Below are 8,340 nucleotides of genomic sequence, written 5' to 3' on the forward strand. Positions count from 1 at the left end.
GCACAAATAATTAGAATAACTTAGCCAGAGTCCCCTGGGATGCAGTTTGTGTTGAAAACACTTCCCTGCAGTGACTGGCTACTTTGGCAGCCAGTACAGAGGAGCTGGAGGGGCTGAGACCTCTCTTGCCTGTGGACAGTGCCAGCCCTTCCTCTGTATCCCTGTGGGCTCCAATCCTTTCTAATCCAGTCCCTCTAATCCTTCCCCGTGTTTCAGAATTCTGTCTGTCCCAGAGATCAGCTGAAAAGAAGGGTGGCACAGGATGTTTGTGAATGCAGCAGCTCCTCTAATGACCCTTCCAGCTCTGGGTGTGGCACATGGTGCATGCTGTGGCCTGGGGGACACGGGGGCCTCTCGCCTTTGTCAGACCCTTCAGCTCTGGGTGGTTCTGGGTCACCCCAAAAGCTCTGCACAACAGAGTGCTCAGTGCACTCATTTTGCTCTGGGGGACCTCAGCATCTCTGAGGCCAGTGGAGTTCAACAGTAAAGGTAACACCACCTTTACTGACTCAAGTGATTCTGCACATTGCGAGGTTGAATTCCATTTTTGTCCATAAAGAGCAAGATCTTTGATATCTCACACTTATTTTCGGTGTGACATCTTGTCACAAACAGACGTGGAATGTTTCACATCTCTGGGATTTCAACCAGTAGCAGAATCCCCTCACACCCATTCGATTGCTGCCTTGGGTGATAATTTCCCTGCTTTTAATGGATGTGCACATTAAGGAAGAGTTACGGTTGCTGTGGGAACTATAACTTTGAGTTTTACGATTCAAAAAGAAGAGAAAGAGTATATTTATATACTTTATTTTGCTTATGAATCAACATGTTAATATTGATGCAATGGGAGAAGAAAGAGAAACAAACTTCTAAACAGAAAGCGTAACATCAAACGCTGATCTGTTTATTTTCCCTTCTGCAATGTTCCTCTAACAGGCAGAATGCCCACAACAAAAAGGAACAATTATAAACTAGGAAGCACACGAAGTGGAAGAAAGAAAGCAAGACAGCTGAGAGGTTAAATGAAGTTGTTAAGAGAGAAAATGTTTGCACTTACCAGTCATAGGTCACCACATGCCAGGAACCTCAGTGTAAAACCAGCCAATAACTTGAGGCACTGAGATTGGTGAGTCCAGGACTTACTGTGGGCAATTCAAGTCACGCTGCTGCTGTTCAGGGGAGTTGTGGGGATGTAGGGAAACAAAACAGACACTGAAAAGCACATCAGGGAGGCCTAAACTCTGTTTATGGTGCCTCTCCCACTGCCCTGGGGGAGCTCCCAGGTTTGTGAATTCAAAGCAGAAAGGTTCATTCCTCACAGGCTCAGAGGAGCTGGAACATGTTTAGGGAGGCTCGAGCAGAAGACTGTGTTACATTCCCATTTTCCATGTCTCAGAATGAGGAATCTGGGCTTGGTCTCGTACTGGTGTTAACTCAGGAGGAACTTTCTTCAAGTTAATGGTGTTAGATGGAATAAATCAGGAGTAATGGGGGAGAACCAGGCTGTGCAGTGCACTACACAGTGAAACCAATACTGTGTCCTAGTCACGGGCTGATATGATGTAGAATCTCGAGCACATTCCGTGTAAACCCGGCACCTTTCTAGCATGGCTACTTCTGATGGAGCCACAAAGTTATCTTTTTTCAATTTATCTCTAATTTTAAAAAATACAAACCCTTCCCCCCCTTACAGCCTGCAGCTACTCCTTCACTGGTCACGCTGCCTCCTGTGATTTAATTTGTTATTGATTTTCACTGAGGCGGTGTCCGTAACGGAAGCGAAGCAACCCAAAGCACAAATCACTTATGAAAATTGTGACCAGCCTCTTATCAGCCTGCAAAGATGATGATTAAAAATGACTGGAAAGGCAAAATCAATCAGGCCCCTTCAGAAAGTTGTTTGGGTACACAAAAACAAAAAGCAAAGATTAGCAATATTAAAATCAGATTCTGTCAAATGCTTCAGCTGGTCTCCCATGTGACAGAAATAGCTTTGTTTCCCAAACACAGAGCAGGGATTTATTTCCTCAGCAGACAGTGATGGCTGAGGAGGAGTCACTCCAGCGTGTCAGATAAATAACGTGTGTTTCCAACATTATTTTGCACTCCAAAGCTCACAAAAGTCCTGATGGCCTTCGGGACAATAAATCCAGAGAGCGGGTTATGGATTTAACATTTTAGCTCCTGGATGGCTGCTGTGGGAGAGATGTCAGCTGTGCACTCTGGTGCATCAGTGGGTACCCAAACATGTCCCTGCTCGGCTGGGCTCAGACCCCACTGTGCTGGAGCCTCTCAGAACTCTGCATGAAGCTCAGTTACAGCCCTGGGCCTCATCCCAGCACAGCTCCTGCTGGGGTCAAGCATGGTTCCAGTGGGGTATTCCCAGGGTTGCTGTTTTCTCAAGGGCACACAGCACATGGATATTGATAGATGTAACTTCAGAGAAACCTTGGGAAGCAGTGGAATTAGCACACACATGGGCATCTGACTTGTGCCAGCATTTAGTGACTCGCCTGGTGCAGCCCAGTGTCTCACTCAGAACTTACTGTCAAGGTCCTCTGTGGGGATAAACTGGTCTAAATCCACCAGATTCACTGGAAACACACTGGCCACACTGATCTACATCATGAGAGCTGGGAACTGTGCTCTGAAATGGAGCTGGGGGGTTGCTGACTGTGAGAAATATCCCTCATCCAGCTCCTGTGGATGTGCTGTGGTCTGACAGAGCAGGTGACTGGAGGGGGAGACATCCAGTGAGATCTCTGCATCTCCTCCTGTAAGGAATGAGTGAGTTTTGGGCAGGCCTCTTCTGTTCTTCCCTGTCAAATGTGCTAGTTCTGCATTTCCATTACATCAATTATGGGCACTGCAAATATTTGATTTCAGGGAAACGTGAAAGGAAAGGAAACTACTCCCCTCTGGCTCAGGGTGGGCTGGATGCGAGTCGGAGTAAAGGAGATGGGCTGAGAGCTGGGGAAGCAGCTCTCCTGGTTTGTGGATGAAATTCCATGAATATGTACAAGACTGTAATTGGCTCCCACACAGTCACTGAGGTGCCTGAAGGCCCAGGCATCCTGGCTAATTGTTGTAGACAATTAACAACTCAGATTCTACTAATTCCATATCGCACCGTGCAGCTCAGTACAGGAGCAGAGAGGGAGATTGTCTGCAAAAGCTGCTGGGAGAGAGGGAGGGTTGGGTGACCCAGGCACAGGGGCAGAGAAGGTCACAATTGGGCTGGCACCACTCTTGGCTCAAACAGCAGAAAGTCACAGCCACAGCAGGGGACAGTGACAGTCTGTCCATCAGCCTTTGGCTGAGCTCTGGAGTCACAGCGAGGGAGAGCTCTCACCCTGGAAACAGGAGCAGGATAATGAGTCTGTGGGTTCAGTAAAGCACACAGCAGACCAAAACACACCCTTGTCCTGTGATCCAGTTTACACAGAGACTTTTCTTGTGGTGGCCTGAATCCCATAAGTCAAAACCATAATTTGACTCCATCGTGTCCCACCCACAGGGCGACTGCTGGTGATGAGACTTCCTGAAGCTTTCATGATAACCTGCCACTAAACACAAGGAGGAAACACCAGGAGTTGCAAGAAGGGGATGTAGCAGCTACCCAGCTTGCTCTGTGTTGCAGGGCCTGGAATAGATGTGGACTATATGTGGGAGGACTCGTGCTGGCATCCACCAGGCCTCCCTGCGTGCTCTGGGAACGCTGGAACCTCTCTCGAGTCAGACTGGTGTATAAGTACTCTGAGCAGTGATGGACCCTGGTTTTCAGAGCCTAATAAACCTCACTTTTGCTGGGTTTAATGCACTAGTCACAGCAGCATCCATCAAAAGTGAACAGCACCTGGCAGAGTGCAGCTCCCTGGTGCTTGAGTGCCCAGGAAATGGATGGTGCTCCAAGCCAAGACTTTGCAGGGCTACATTACATCTGGAAGGAACTGATTTTTTATGGAGTTCCAACAAACTCCTCCATTAGCTACCTCTCCCTTCCCCTTCCTCCAGCTTTCCTGTACTTGGGCTTGCTGGGGCTGTAACTGCATAACTTCAGGGACTTCTGTCTCTGACTCCTATTTTATCTTTCTCCTTTTTCTTTCTATTAGTATTTTTCCTTCCTAAGCAAGTTTCTTCTCTGCAGCTTTTCTATCCATTTTGCAGAAGTTCTATAGCACTGATTATAGGTACCAGTCCTGTGCTGTAGTTTCCATCTTCTGTGGTACCATTTTTAATTCCCTCAGCTGTATCCTTTATACTTTTCCTCTTTTGACTGTTTTCGTTCCTGTACCCACATATTCCCCTGCTTTTTTTTCTTTCCTTCCTGTTCTTTTGGACAGCCTGATCATGGCAGAAGAGGTTCTGCAAGACCACAGCCAGTCTTGTCTCTGTGGGCTGCAAGGGGCTCAGTGTCCAATACCTGATGCCTGGGCTTGGATTACAAGGGGGATCCTGGAAGAGATCCTGGATGCCCTGCTTTGGGTCAGGGTCATGTGAGCTACACTGGATGGTTATAGACCTCCAAATAACTGCAATTCTAAAAGATAACTGCAGCAAGAAAAATGAGAAATAATTATAAATGAATGAATGTAACAGACTGCTGATGGGCACTGGTGGAACTTTAATCTCTGGGCCTTATTAAAGTAAACACATCCTTGCCACCCACCAGCTCTGGCCATTCTCACTGCTTTGCCATCTGCTGCAGGATGGATGGATGAACAAAATTTCCATAATTTGCAGAATGTCCTCATGCAAAGCGCTGTAGGGATTCTGCTGATAGTTTCTGGTCTTATGGCTCTGAGGAGACAAAGCTGGACATTCACTATGTGGAGGAGGCCAAACCACTTCCCGTGTAACTTTTTCTCTTTGCAGTTTCGGAACTTGCAGAACGTTTCCAGAATTTTGGGAAAATCTCCTCATTTTTCCCCAGGGACAATGAATTTCCAAAACATCCCATGGACTGCAACTTCAACAAAACAATTCTCTGCCAGCACCTGAGGCAGTCAGGGAAGCAAAACAAACAAGTAAAACCCAAGCCACACACACTCCTTGAGCGTAATGCAAATAAATCACGGAAGTATTAAGTTCAGTTCTAAATCTCTCTCTCCATCTTCCTGTCTTTCAGGCTGTCTGTTTCTTGCCTAAGAATATTTTATCAATCTGCCAATCTGGGTTTATGTGCAGTTTAGCTTTTTCCTATGGTTTGTGTGTCTACTTCCCTGCTTATGCTTCTTACTTTACCTTTACACCCATAACACTGTGCTGGTAAACAGGGGCACACCACCAAAAGCAACTGGAAAAGATACTTTTCCAGCCCCACCTTTTCTCCATTTTGAGGGCTCTTTTGCAGTGATGGTTCTCGTTCTCAGCTACAGCTGCACTGGTCCCCACTTCCACACTGGGGGCAGCACAGCCGGGTCTGTCCCTACACACCCATGGCTGCATTCCACAGCCTTCCAGTGGGACACAAACCCACTGACTGTGGCATGAAGGGCTCTGGTGAATGATGTGGAGCCACCACAACAGGCAGAGCTGGCCTGTCAGAGCCTGAAGCACCTGCTTTGCAAAAGGCAACCCCATCTCCTGCCTGCCTGGGCTGCTCAGACACACACGGGGGCCCCTTCTCGTGCTCCCTCAGAGAGAACCAGCCCAGCTGTTTGGCTTCCTCACCGAGGCAGATCAGCCTTTCTCCCACATCAGCAGTTCAAGCATCATGTTCAGATGGAAATTTCTGCACAGGGCAAAATACAAAGCTTGCCTGAGAGGAGATGGAGGGTTTCAATTACGCTCCGTTTGCTCAGGGTATGAAAACAGCACAGGCTTTTATTCTGTTTCATCATCTAAGGCAGGATGCTTGTCTTGGCTCGGTGGAAGGACCCTGAGATGAAAGGCACACTTAGCTGCTTAGCTCCCCAGTAGAGAGCTGCTGCTGAGATACCTCTGTGCGTGCTGGTTTAGAGGGGGGACAAAAGATTAATTTGCCAAGCAGGTACCATATAGAACTCCCTGCCACGGGCTGTTTGAATAGACAGGTAATAATGAGTCATATGCTCCACTGCTCGGAACTGGCCAACCTTTCTGAGGTCAAAATGGGACAGGATTGATTTATAGCACCAATGAATTTCCTTCATAATTTCCCCCCATAGTTAATTTTTTTCCACAGTGGTAACATTAACAGGAAAAATACCTGATATAAATGTGTGGAATTTGAATGACATCTTCTCTTGCATTAATCATTAGGCTGGAATGTGCCCTGAGTTTGCTGTGTGCACTCTGGAACATTTCCCATGTATTGTTCAGGGCAATCTACACCAAGAGAGGAAGATTTGATTTCAGATTTGCTTGCAAGGACTTTCTGACCTAGATCCTTCCTAGGTATTTTCTGGTTTATAGGAATTCTTTGCTCTCTGGTAATTTTCTGACCCAGACTCACTTCTACAAGCTCTCCTTGTTCTCTAACAAGAGAGAAGCTGAAGAGATGGGTAACGATTCCTTTGTTTCCTAAGTGGTGGTGGGTGTGCACCTTTCCTTCAGTGTGTGAATGGGTTAGTTTGACTTCTTGTCCTCCTCCTTTTTTTCCTAATTCTTATTCTGTTCTGCCTTTCTGGAGCAGGCATTTCTCCCCCATGACTCTCAGAAGCACTTTTCTACTGCAACTACCAATGTGCAAAACTTTCTGATCATCCCCACTGCACAGCTGGTGGAAAAGGAGTCAGAAATGAGGCGTTGCTTAAGTATATTTTAATTACTTCGAAAAGGAATATCTTAAACCATAAATATTTCAGCTTAAACTAATGTATTTTGGTTCCAGTCAGTGCCTCTTAAAGATTTGTTTCCAGTGAAAAGCTGAAATGTTCTGCTGGTACAGTAGAGCGTTTTTTGAGAAGCTCTTTATTCCTATTTACATATCTGGAAATAAATGGCCAAGTATGAAAAGCCTTGAGTACTCACAGATTTTCCTGCATGTAATGGGAGCTTCAGGTCTGATGCTTAGGGGTTTAAACATAGATTTTGGCATCTGGATTTGAACCTCTTGGCTTTTTATGACTGGAATGCCCTGACTTTTCCCCAGCATGACTGCTTCTCCTTGTGGTGTGTTCCTCCTTTGGGATCTTGCCTTCATCAGAGAAATAATTTCTGAAATGCATCAGAAGGCTCTGAGTGATTTCTGTCTGCGACACACAGCAACTGAGAGGACCTGAGACTTCTGCTACATGAAGGTCAGGCAGCTGCTGGGGCATTTCTGCCAGTGAAAATGCAGTTGAAGAGCTCAGTTAACAGCTCTCACTCCACGGTGTTGAGGGGGAGCTCAGGGGACTGGTAATGGAATATGGCACTCTTTGCCTCTGCTTTACCAGTTAATATTCTCTCTGGTGGGTGATAAGTGAAGGCTACTGCTGGCTGACTGTGATTTTTGGCCTCCTTGACGTGACCTTGTGGAGTGAACTTAGTTTCTAAACGCCAGATTCTGCAGCCTTCCTTCAGTGCTGTACACGGGGATGAGCTGGGAGGAGCGATGTGCAGGCTGTGGGTGGCAGGGGACAGCTTTGAAAGCTGATTTAGAAATCACCAATTAACCCTTCTGAGTTCACCAGCACTGGGGGCTGAGTGTGGGGAAGGCAGATGATAAGAAAAGGCAACAGTTGACAAACAAATGGCAGCTCAAACGCCTCCCACCACCTGTGTGGACAGAAGGGAGCAGAGGGCTAGAGGAAAGACCAGGTGGAGATAATCAGAGTCATTCAAGATCCCAGAGGGAACCCTGGAGCTCCAGAAATAGAGGAACAGAGGTGTCCTCCAGACTTTGAGGTGCCTCAAACTGTCCCCCCTCAACAGACTGTTACTGTTTATGTTTCTACTATCAATAATTTGAAGAAAATCTATCTATACTAAAAAAATCACTTATTCTGCCACCCCTTTCATGTTCAACTCTACCATGAGCTGTGTAGTAGAGTCTGTTTGGGGACAGCTCTTTAGCTGGAGGGCAGGGAAAATGGTATTAGATGCTCTACAGGTGGAGGTGAATCAGAAGAGTTGAACAGTTGCAGAGGGGTTTCTACACTGGCGCTCAGTGGGGGGACCACCTCTGCAGAAAGACACAAGGGAGACACAAGGCCAAAGATGAACTGTGGAATAGGAACAGGAAAAAGAGTTTGAAGGGTTGAGCAGTATCTGCCACAGGAAGACCATTAAGAGCAAGGCAACACTATCCCGGTTCATCGATCCCTGCAGGAAAACAGCTGCTGTATTAGTTCTGCTGCCTTCCACCTCAGAGTGGCCTGTAATGTGCAGTCTCACCAGGAGGCACAGAAATGGCCTCATCTCTCTCCTCTC

The sequence above is a fragment of the Corapipo altera genome, unplaced genomic scaffold (genome assembly GCF_003945725.1).
Source record: "Corapipo altera isolate COAL_440 unplaced genomic scaffold, ASM394572v1 301, whole genome shotgun sequence".
In the NCBI taxonomy this organism is placed as follows: Eukaryota; Metazoa; Chordata; class Aves; order Passeriformes; family Pipridae; genus Corapipo; species Corapipo altera.